This window comes from Dendrobates tinctorius, unplaced genomic scaffold, assembly GCF_039654945.1.
Source record: "Dendrobates tinctorius isolate UK_male_01 unplaced genomic scaffold, ASM3965494v1 ptg000014l, whole genome shotgun sequence".
Lineage (NCBI taxonomy): Eukaryota > Metazoa > Chordata > Amphibia > Anura > Dendrobatidae > Dendrobates > Dendrobates tinctorius.
Window position 1 is genome coordinate 5,111,829 of NW_027361682.1, and position 11,261 is coordinate 5,123,089.

Sequence of the window (11,261 nt, forward strand, 5' to 3'; positions counted from 1 at the left end):
AACAGTCCCCACATGGGAACGAACCCCTGGTATCATTACCGGTACGAATCTTGGTAATTGGACGTCTAAAATGGCTATTAGATAGAATGTCCTTAAGGTTCTGCGCCCTTCTAGCCACCACACTTGGGCGTTCATCTATAAAACGACGTAGCTTAGGGTTACCCAACAAGATGCCCCAATTGTTCCCAAGGATTTGATAAACATCATTCCACTGATTGTGGAATCTAGTGATGAGACTGACTTGATTACGCATTCCCCTTACCCGTGGGTTGAGGAATTCCTCCCTGGGCCTATTCCTGGAAAACTCAAAGGCCCCAGAAACAATCCTCCTTGGATAACCTCTCTCATGAAATCTGTTAGATAATTGTCATGATTCCCTCAAGAAGTCTTCCGTGCTGCTGCAGTTTCTCCTAATTTGGATGAATTGACCTTTCGGAATTCCCTTGCGTAAATGTGCAGGGTGAAAACTCTCAAAGTGTAATACATTATTAGTAGCCGTTGTTTTACGGAACAGCGTCGTGGTAATACGGTTTTGGCACAATCCAATCCTAAGATCCAAAAAATCCACCGAGCTGAAAGAGAAGGTACAGGTAAGCCTGATGTTCCAACAATTCTCATTTAGCATTGCTATAAAGTCCATTAACTGGGTTTCCGATCCCACCCAGATGATAACAATATCATCTATATATCTATACCACTTGGAAACCCATTTAGAAAAGCCAGCTTGTTGATAGACGTGTGTCTCCTCCCACCAACCTACGTTATAGCGATATTGCTAGCGATATCGCTATGTCTGATACTTACCAACGACCCGCTCCCCCGCTGGTTATCGCTGATCGCGCGAGAACGTCCTGGACTCTTTCTCGTCGTCAGCTTCCTGCGGCGCTTCCTGTGGAGAGACGAGCGACGAGCGTGGAGCCGGGCGGGAGGACGCAGGATCGCCTAGTGTGACAGGTAAGTAGCGACCCCCGACCCCTGTGATGTTGCTGGTGAGATCTGCCTGTGTGGCAACTCACTAGCGACCACTTAGCGATGTACCAGCGATCCTGACCGCGTCATATCGCTGGTCGGGATCGCTGGTACATCGCTAAGTGTGACAGTACCTTTACACTAGAATAGTGCCTGGTGGGCTTCCTCAGAGTACAGGGCCTGGGGCCACCGCCCCCTCTGCCTTCCCGGTAGCTACACTACTGATTGGAGGTGATAGTTTATTGAGGCTCAGTAGTAGTTATTAGAGGTCAAAAGAACAAGATAATATGGCATCCATTTTTACAAGGAAAAATTGTAGAAATTGAACAAGGAGAAAAAAAGGACCAGCAAACCTGTTAAAGATTTAAGCGGTGAGCAGAAGTATTCGGTATAGATAGTCAACAGCTGACAGGCTAGTATTAGACCAAGCAGGTCACAGTCACCAATCCTGGAAATCTTCTCAGTGGAGGAAAAGATTTGGAGAATAATCCACAGATTTTTCTTCATATTTCATATTGACAAAACAGCCCGACTGTTAGGAATACCTTCAGTGAAATCAAGGATGCAATTGTCCTCCTCCAGTTTCCAGGCTGCTCCAGTCACTCTGTCCGCGCTGATCTTTGGATTTGGGCTGGCTATTTAAGGCCAGCTTTTAATCCAGTTCAGTGCTCTTTATTCAGTTTTTTGCATAGTGGTATGGTGAGTGCTTCCTGGTTGGGTTTTGGTTGTTTCTCAGTAGCTGCTAATAGTCGTTATTGTTTTTTCTTTATTAGCTATTGTCCCAGGATTTCCCTTTGATTTTCATTTGGGTTTTATGCCGCTAGCTTTGGATTTACTCTTGTACCTAACTCCACATTGTCTGTGTCACCAGACACCAGCTACTCTACAACTGCATTCTGGGAAGGGCCCTGTAAAACCCCTTTGGGAGTGGGTGAAGAATGTCCCGACCCTTAAGTACTTGCCTAGCAGTGGTGGCTTTGTCAAAGTGCTTCTTTGACTGCGAAATTGCTGGTCCGATGCGAGTTGCTACAGAGTAGTTATTCCTGCTCATAACACTGACACCAACAGAAATGTTCACTTCCAAGTATAAAAACATAAAGGGATCAGGCAAATGGAAAGCTGAGGCAGAAAATACGACCCTTTGTAAGTCCAGAAAAGCTGCTTCTGTCCATTTCTTTGAGTTGACCCTTTTTTAATTACTGCAGTGTTGGAGACCATAAGAGACAAGATATATAAATTGAAAACCAAACATAACAAACCCAAGAATCAATGGATTGCTCATGGACCCTTCTGTGGACCAGGGTCTGAAGATAGTTACAATGAAACCTTTTTAAATGGTAAGCATTGAAAAAACTCAGGTTCTTTCCCCTGGTCTACAAGTTTTCAGTGAATATAATTCTGTTGGAAACCTTTGACCTTCCAGAATCAGTAATCTGCTAAATATCAATATTCTGATTAGAATCATGAAAATGAATTGTCTCATTACAACTGTAAAAAAATAATAAAATAAACCATCATAAGGATATATTGATGGAAGAAAAAGAAGAAGGAAGAATTGACAGACAAAAATAAAAGAAAACACCCATAAGGAAGGAGTTAAACTGTTGATTTAATCTTGCTATGATTTATATACACAGGGTGAGGGTGGGCCATTTATGACCACTTATACAATGTGTTCAAAGTGTTGCCCATTTTGTTGGATTGTCAATGCAACCCTCTTCTCCCACTCTTGACATACTGATAGCAACACCGCAGAAGCAATGCTAGTCTAAGGAGGTCAGATTCCTTGTAGGAATGCTCAGACCTGACACCCATAATGTGGGGGTGCCTCATCTTGCTGAAAAAACTCAGGGAACGTGCCATCTTCAGTGCATAAAGAGCGCAACACATCATCATGTAGCAATTTCAGAGATCCAGTGGCATTGAGGTTTCCATTGATGAAGAATGGCCCCACTATCTTTGTACCCCACATACCACACCATACCATCAATTATGGGTGTCAGGTCCGAGCATTTCTACAAGAACAGTTTCCTGGAAAGTGGACTCTCCCGATCTGACCCCCTTAGACTTTTATCTTTGGGGTCATCTGAAGGCAATTGCCTATGCTGTGAAGATGCGAGATGTGCAGCATCTGAAACAACAGATACTGGAAGCCTGTGCTAGCATTTCTTCTGCGGTGTTGCTATCAGTGTGTTAAGAGTGGGAGAAGAGGGTTGCATTAACAATCCAACGCAATGGGCAGCACTTTTTACACATTTTATAAGTGGTCATAAACTTGTAAATAACTCGTGAAAGAATAAAGTTACGTTAAAACCAAGCACACCATTGTTTTTCTTGTGAAATTCTCAATAAGTTTGATGTTTCACATGACCCTCTTCCCACTGAAAAAAATAAAGTTGGATCCAAAATAGCCAACTTCAAAATGGCCACCATGGTCACCACCCATCTTGAAAAGTTTCCCCCCTCCCATATACTAATGTGCCACAAACAGGAAGTTGATATCACCAACTATTCCCATTTTATTTAAGTGTATTCATAAAATGTCCCATCTTGTATATATGTTTATATAGAAATGTTCTAAAATGTAAGTTGCATATTGTTATTAATCATTTAATTTTAAGGCACTATTATTGAAAAGTAATAAAATCAGTTTTGCTCTTTGCAGACGACTGTACCAGGAACTCAGAGGGACATCTGATATTTTCCAATTATAATTCAGATGATCATGGTATCACATCAGATACCTATGATGAGTATGCAATTATCTCAGATCTATCTCCAGCCTTTCAGAGCAAAAATATATCGTATGATGCTTTTCCGCAGGTTTTATCTTCTGATTCTTCAAAGATTGCTGAGCAAAATACAAAGTACAGACTATTTCTTCAACATCAAAGAGCTAACACAACAGAGAAGCCATATTCATGTTTAGAATGTGGGAAATGTTTTAATAAGAAATCTAATCTTGTTACACATGAAAAAATTCATACAGGGGAGAAGCCATTTTCATGTTCAGAATGTGGGAAATGTTTTATTAAGAAATCAAATCTTGTTGCACATCAGAGAAGTCACACAGGGGAGAAAGCATTTCTATGTTTAGAATGTTGAAAATACTTTAAAGAGAAATCATCTCTTGCTAGACATCAAAGAATTCACACAGGGGAGAAGCCATATTCATGTTTAGAATGTGGGAAATGTTTTAACCAAAAAACACATCTTGTTAGACATCACAGAAGTCACACAGGGGAGAGGCCATATTCATGTTTAGAATGTGAGAAATGTTTTATAGAGAAAGCGCACCTTGTTGCACATCAAAGAAATCACACATGGAAGTAGACATATTTTTATTTTAATCCCTTTTTGTTGAAGGGCTTAATAGTATGTCCTATTTGTTTTAGTGCCAAAATATTTAAAAAGAGTGACTGTTGCTAGCTCCAACAAGCAATTATATGCCTCAGTGAACAGGCAACAACGGTATTTAAATATCATGATTGTGATGCAACGGGGTGCCGTTGGGTTGTCATGTCAGCCAAGGTCTTGCTGAAGTCCCCCCCCATTGCTGCAATGTTGTTGCTATGAAGCCTAGCCTATTGCTGAGCTCCATAGGAAAGCATACATTATACTGCAAATTTATAGAGCAAACAAACAAATAATTACAGATTCAAGTTGCCTAAAGAGACTAAAAAAAAATTTTTACAAAAAAATTTTTTCCATCCTCCTTACATTTTTCCCGGTTAGGCTGGAGTCACACACAACGTCAAAAAATTCGGTACGATTTTGACGGACCACAATTGCACAAATGATTCATGAACAGTGATCCGTCTGTCATCCGATTTTCATGCGAAGATGCGATTTTGTCGCATCTAAGCATCCGTTTGACATCCGTCTGCCTAGATTTTGTCGGAGGCTTGCAAAATGGACATATAATGGAGCCCAATGACAGGTTAAAATAGGAAAGAAAGAATATAGACACATAGAATAAATATATATATATATATATATACACATGTCACCGAGATACACACATATTTATATTTCATAGAATTCTACACAGTGGAATAGCCGAATAGCCGATAAATCAATAGCCGGCATCTGTAAAATCATTCTAAAACCCGACATGAAATGACACATTGTTTACATACAGTAAACTATTTCATTTCATGTATTTTTTTATATGTCCCTGACTAATAATTAGATTAGGGTTTGTGTGCCAAATTTGGGAGATCTAGGTGATAACTAAAGGGGTTAATTCGTTGAAAAAAATTGCTTGAGCTCCCATGGCAGTTTCTCACCAAGAGAGCTAAAGCCAGTGAGTGAGGGCAGATTTTAATAGCCTTGAGAGGGACCATTGTTTTTAGCCCCCTCCCCAGCTACAAAAATATGTCCCCAGACACCCCAGAAAAGGCGTATCTATAAGATGCGCCTTTTCTGGCACTTCTCTCTCATCCCACTCCTGTGTAGCTGTGGGATATGGGGTAATATGAATGGGTTAATGTCACCTTGCAATTGGAAGGTGACATTAAGTCAATTAATAATGGAGAGGTGTCAATAAGACACCAATCCATTATTAACCCTGGACTATGAAGGGTTAAAACACACACACAGACATTAATTAAAATTTTTATTAATGAAATAAAGAAACCAAGTTTTTGATAAGATTTATTCCTCTGCTAATCCAAAAATAAACCATCGACCTGTAACAAAAATAAAAACAATATCCTTACCTCTCCGCTGCTCAGTCACGTCCCCCGCTGCAATCCATCAGAAGGGGTTAAGTGGTTTAGAACGGGACCGGTGCTAATGCGACCAGCCCGCTCTAATCCACTGCCAGAATGAATTAGTTCCTCTATGCGCAGCCTCCCTGGCTGACCGGAGATGAACTAATGAGCGTGGGAAAGTTTCTGCATTTTTTCCCACGCTCATCAGTTCACCTAAGATCAGCCAGGGACTCTGCGCAGCCTCAGTGATGTCATATTGGGTCTTCCGGATAGTTGGGTCCTTAATTAGGAAAATTATGAACTCATTCAATCTCCAATGGTAAGTCCATGTGTACAGTTGAGTGGATTTGAGGTCCAATAGCAAAGAAAAAATGTAACACTTTTTTGGAGCGTTATATACTGTATAAATGTACCACAAAGCACGTAATACTCTATGGGTGAGTAACTAAATCAAGAAAAAATTTTCAATGCTTTTTTGAGTTTTACATACCACTGTAATGTAACAATAACTGCGTTAAACTGTATGGATGACAAATTGAATCCCGAAAAAAATTTGGAACGTAAATATTTTGAAAGTGTAGTTGATGTAATTCTACAACTCAAATGTTTTACAGAAAGTGCAAAACCAGGAAAAATTTTAAGGCGGATTCATAGCCCCTTGAAAGGCAACAACTGGCGGGCCTCATTCAGATATTTAGTTTAGTTGCTGTACTCTCAAAGCCTCTACAAAAAAGTGCAGTGGTAGGAAAAAAATATAAGGGTCGTGCACTTGCCATCCACATTCACCGCCCCATCCCCCCTCCATCACCATTCATCCACATCAGCCCCTCTATGTGCCTCTCCCATGTACAGCTCCCAAGCTCTTTTCACCTTCCTGAAAAATCTCACTCCATCTTGCCCAAACATATAGCACAAAAAACCATGTCACAAATCCAAGAACTACTTGCTCTTTCTCTTCCTACTGCTACTTATTTCAGGGGATATCTCCACTAACCCCGGTCCACCATCCCCCAACTTCAACCCCTCCTCCACCTCACATCGAAATCTTACTAACCTTATCAACATTAGCTATACTTCATTTCCCTCTTTTAATTGTGCACTCTGGAATCCACGGTCTGTATGCAATAAACTTCCTTTCCTGCACAACTACTTTCTGAACAACTCTTAATCTGTTGGCCCTCACTGAAACCTGGATTCCGGATTCTGAGAGTGTCTCCCCTGCTGCTATTTCTCATGGCGGCTTACATTTCTCCCATTCACCTAGACCTGAAAACAGACTTGGTGGTTCACAAGGCATACTCCTGTCCCTACTATGTTCTTTCCAGGTCATTCCCCCAGTTTCATCACTCTCATTCCCTTCTTCTGAGGTCTAGGTCTGAGTAGTGATCATATACTGTACCCCAGGCTCACCCACCCAGTTTTTTGAACATTTTCCTGCCTGGCTGCCACACTTCATGTCCTCAGAATTGCCAACCCTTATCCAGGGAGACCTCAACATCCCCATAAACAGACCCACTTCCCTATCTGCATCCCAGCTTCTATCTTTAACTACTTCTCTTGGCCTCAAACAGATCTCAACCTCTGAGAAACACAAAGATGGTAACACCCTTGATCTGGTCTCTGTTAAGTCTCCTACCTAGATTACTCATCTCTTCCCCTCTCTGACCACAACATTCTCTCCTTCATGCTCACAAATCCTCGTCCACCCCGGCACACTCCAACTACCACACATTCAGAAATATACAAGCCGTTAACCCTCATACACTTACAGACTCCCTACACTCATCACTGTCCCCAATCTCCTCTTTTTCCTGTCCTGATTTGGCTGTACACCACTCCAATGACACTCAGAAGCACCCTGGACTAGAGGCGAGAGAACTTAATTGGGTCCGTGCTTATTCAGCAAGCTATAGCGCTTACCGAATAAGCTGCAGAGGGAACCCGGCTTCCTGGATCGCCTCGGCTGATCAGCTGTTCGGCTCAGCAGCTGCATGTGTTGCGGTTGTGTGACAGTCACGACACATGCATAGAGAGCCCAACAAACAGGGACGCGATCAAATTCGCTCATCTCTACCCTGGACCAAGTAGCGGCCCTCAGAACCTCTAGACACAGAGTAAAACAGCCCTGGCTCACATCGCAAACTCGATTTCTCCAGCTATGCTCTAGGAGAGCTGAATGGCTGTGGAGGAATATTCGCACACCAGAAAACTTCATCCACTACAAATTTATGTTAATGACCTACAACTCTGCCCTTCACCTTGCCAAACAGACCTACTACCCCCCTGATATCCTCACTGTCCAACAGCCCAAAAAAAGTTTTGACACCTTTCACTCCCTCCTCAGTCCGAAAACAAAGGCCCTGTCGCAGATATCTGTGCTGATGACCTGGCCTCCAACTTTACAGAGAAAACAGAGAATATTCGTCAGAAAATCTGCTCCCAGCCACCAGGTGCCGTGACTCCCATCCCTTCCCTCATCATCTCTGGCTCACTCTGCACATTTGATCCCATCACAGAAGAAGAAATTTTAAAACTCCTCTCTTCTTCTCGTCCTACTCCAGTCATCACTACTCACCTAACGAAAATCTTCAATCTCTCCCTCTCTTCAGGTATTTTCTCCTCGTCCTTCAAACACTCGATCATTACTGTATTATTTAAAAAACCCTGTCTCGACCCATCCTGCACAAATAACTACTGATCAGTCTCCAATCTCCCCTTCATCTCTAAACTCTAGGAGCACCTGGTCTAGTCCTTACCTCTCCACTCATTATCTCCTAGATCCATCACAGTCTGGCTTCCGCTCCTTACATTCCACAGAAATTGCATTCATCAAAGTGACCAATGACTTTCTGACAGCAAAACGTAACGGTGACCCCTCTCTGCTCATTCTTCTTGACCTCTCTGCAGCTTTTGACACTGTTGACCACTATTTCCTACTCTCTATGCTCCAGTCACTAGGCATTAAGGACACTGGTCTCTCCTGGTTCGCTTTCTATCTTTCTGACTGCTCCTTCAGTGCATCGTTCTCTGACTCCACTTCTTCTCCTCTTCCTCTCACTGTTGGGGTCCTCAGTGCTCAGTCCTTGACCCTCTTCTCTTCTCTCTATACACGACCCCAAATGGACAGACCAGCAGCAAGTTTGTCTCAGTACCATCTTTATGCTGATGACACACAACTATACACGTCATCCCCTGACCTTACCCCACTGTACTACAGAACGCCAGTGACTGTCCACAGTATCCAACATCATGTCCGCTCTATATCTCAAACTCAACCTATCCAAAACTGAACTTCTTCTACTCCCGCCGTCTACTGACCTCCCTAAATCTGACATCTCCCTCTCCGTGGGTGGCACCATAATAATGCCTAGAGCAGCAAACACGCTGTCTGGGTGTTATGTTTGACATCAATCTGTCCTTCACCTCCCATATACAATCTCTTGCCCTCTCTTGTCGCTTGCACCTAAAGATCATCTCTAGAATTCTCCCCTTTCTCACCATGAAAACAACGAAAACCCTCACTGTGGCCGTGATCCACTACCACCTTGACTACTTTAAAGCTCTATTATTTGGTATCCCCTCACTTGGCTTTCCCCTCTCCCATCCATCCTTAATTCAGCAGCCGGGCTCGTCTATCTGGCTAATCGGTACTCGGACGCCTCCGCTCTGTGCCAGTCATTGCACTGACTGCCAATTAACTGCTTGTTCTCACCCACAAAGCTCTCCACAGTGCGGTACCCCCCCTACATCTCCTCCCTCATTTCTATTTATTGACCTTTCCGCTTGTTACGCTCCGCAAGCAACTTTCGACTAAGCTCTTCGCTAATTCATACCTCCCACTCCCGTCTCCAAGACTTCTCCTGAGTTACACCAATACTCTGGAATGCTGTTTCCTAAGAAAGTAGGACTAACCACAACTTATAAAGTTTTAGACGTTCCCTCAAAACACATCTGTTTAGCGCGGCCTATCATGTTCAATCGAAGTGTGTGTGCGATTCATTAGTTTTCCAAACATACCTCTCCATCAAACTCCACTGCACCCAAAAGCACCGCACATAATGGCTGGTAACTACTCCATGCAGCCTATCCCCCATTTCCTCAGGATGGCTAGATCATCATTGTAAATACACACCTGTACATACTTTGTGTCTACTCCCCACCTCACTGTAGATTGTAAGCGCTCACGAGCAGGGTCGTCATTATTTTGCTCTATTTATTGTATTATCTTTAATGTTGTTACTTATGACTTGTATATGAACTGTTGAATTGTAAGGCACTGCTGAATATTTTGGTGCTATATAAATAAAAATTATTATTATTATCCATACATCCTTGAAGGCAACAACCAAAGGGCCTCATTCTAATATTGAATACTAAAAGAGATAATGGCTGGCGACTACCTCACGCAGCCTATCCCCCATTCCCTCAAGATGGCTGGACCATCATTGTAAATACACACCTGTACATTGAGTCTCCCCCCCACCTCACTTTAGATTGTAAGCTCTCACGAGCAGGGTTGTCATTATTTTGCTCTAATTATTGTATTATCTTTAATGTTATGACTTGTTCATTAACTGTTGAATTGTAAAGCGCTATGGAATATTTTGGCACTATATAAATAGATTATTATTATTATCCATACATCCTTGAAGGCAACAACCAGAGGACCTCATTCAAATATTGAATACTAAAAGAGAAAGTGAGCCTGTCAGCATTCTCTGTTGACAGGTGAAACCACCTGTCTGTTGTGGCCCTACGGCAGCGCTAAAGCCCAGTCAGACAAGATGTTGTTGGCAGGGCAGCACAGCACATCCAAGTTATAAAGGGACAGCTCATGCCAGGTTTCGAGATTTAAGACCCAGTCGTTGAAAGTTGCAGATGAATTAGGGAGTATACTGCTTTGGTCGGACAGGTATTGCTTGACCATCTTTAAAAACTTATCTCCCTTGGCAAAAATACCTAATCATGAGGGCCTGGATGCTGGAAGGGCGTCATGAAATTGGCCCAGGCTTTTGACAATGTACCCCTGCATCTTCTGTGCCTGCTGTGTGTCCCACTCGCTTCTCCTTCTTGGCTGGGCAAGGAAGCTTGTCCCCTGCTGCTAGCATTGTCCAAAGGGAATTTTTTTAAACATATTTTCTACAGTGGCATTCTGGTGTAGCACTGTTTTAGAAGACCTTATGAAGAAGAGATGCAAAGTTCTCTTCATAACATGGATCTAGCAGGCAAACAACCAGTACTCTTTTTTTCGCCAAGATGAATGTAACGCAAGGGTCACTGGAAAGGCAGTGGCACATAAAGTCAGCCATATGTGCTAAGGTCCATACAGCCAGAACTTTCCTGTATACCACATGATGACTACTATCTGCTCCTCCCTCTCTTCCTCTTCATTACCATCCTCATCCCATCCATGTAAGAGAGACAGGACAAAACTTTTGTGGGTACTAGCCTCTGTTGCTCTAGCCAACAGCTTCTGTTCCTCCTCAGCCTCTACATCCTCATTGTTAACCAATCTGCACTGAGCATATGAGATGATGCTGGATAGTATCTCCCTGTCTCATGTCTTCCTCCATTTCC

General features: G+C 42.7%; 1 long non-coding RNA gene across 1 annotated transcript; it reads left to right on the top strand.

The window, feature by feature from the left end:
* Nucleotides 1–1,104: 1,104 nt before the first annotated feature.
* Nucleotides 1,105–10,325, top strand: LOC141074313 (uncharacterized). Its single transcript, XR_012227184.1, has 2 exons — nt 1,105–2,306; nt 3,635–10,325. It is a non-coding gene; the product is annotated as an uncharacterized lncRNA (long non-coding RNA).
* Nucleotides 10,326–11,261: the final 936 nt, after the last annotated feature.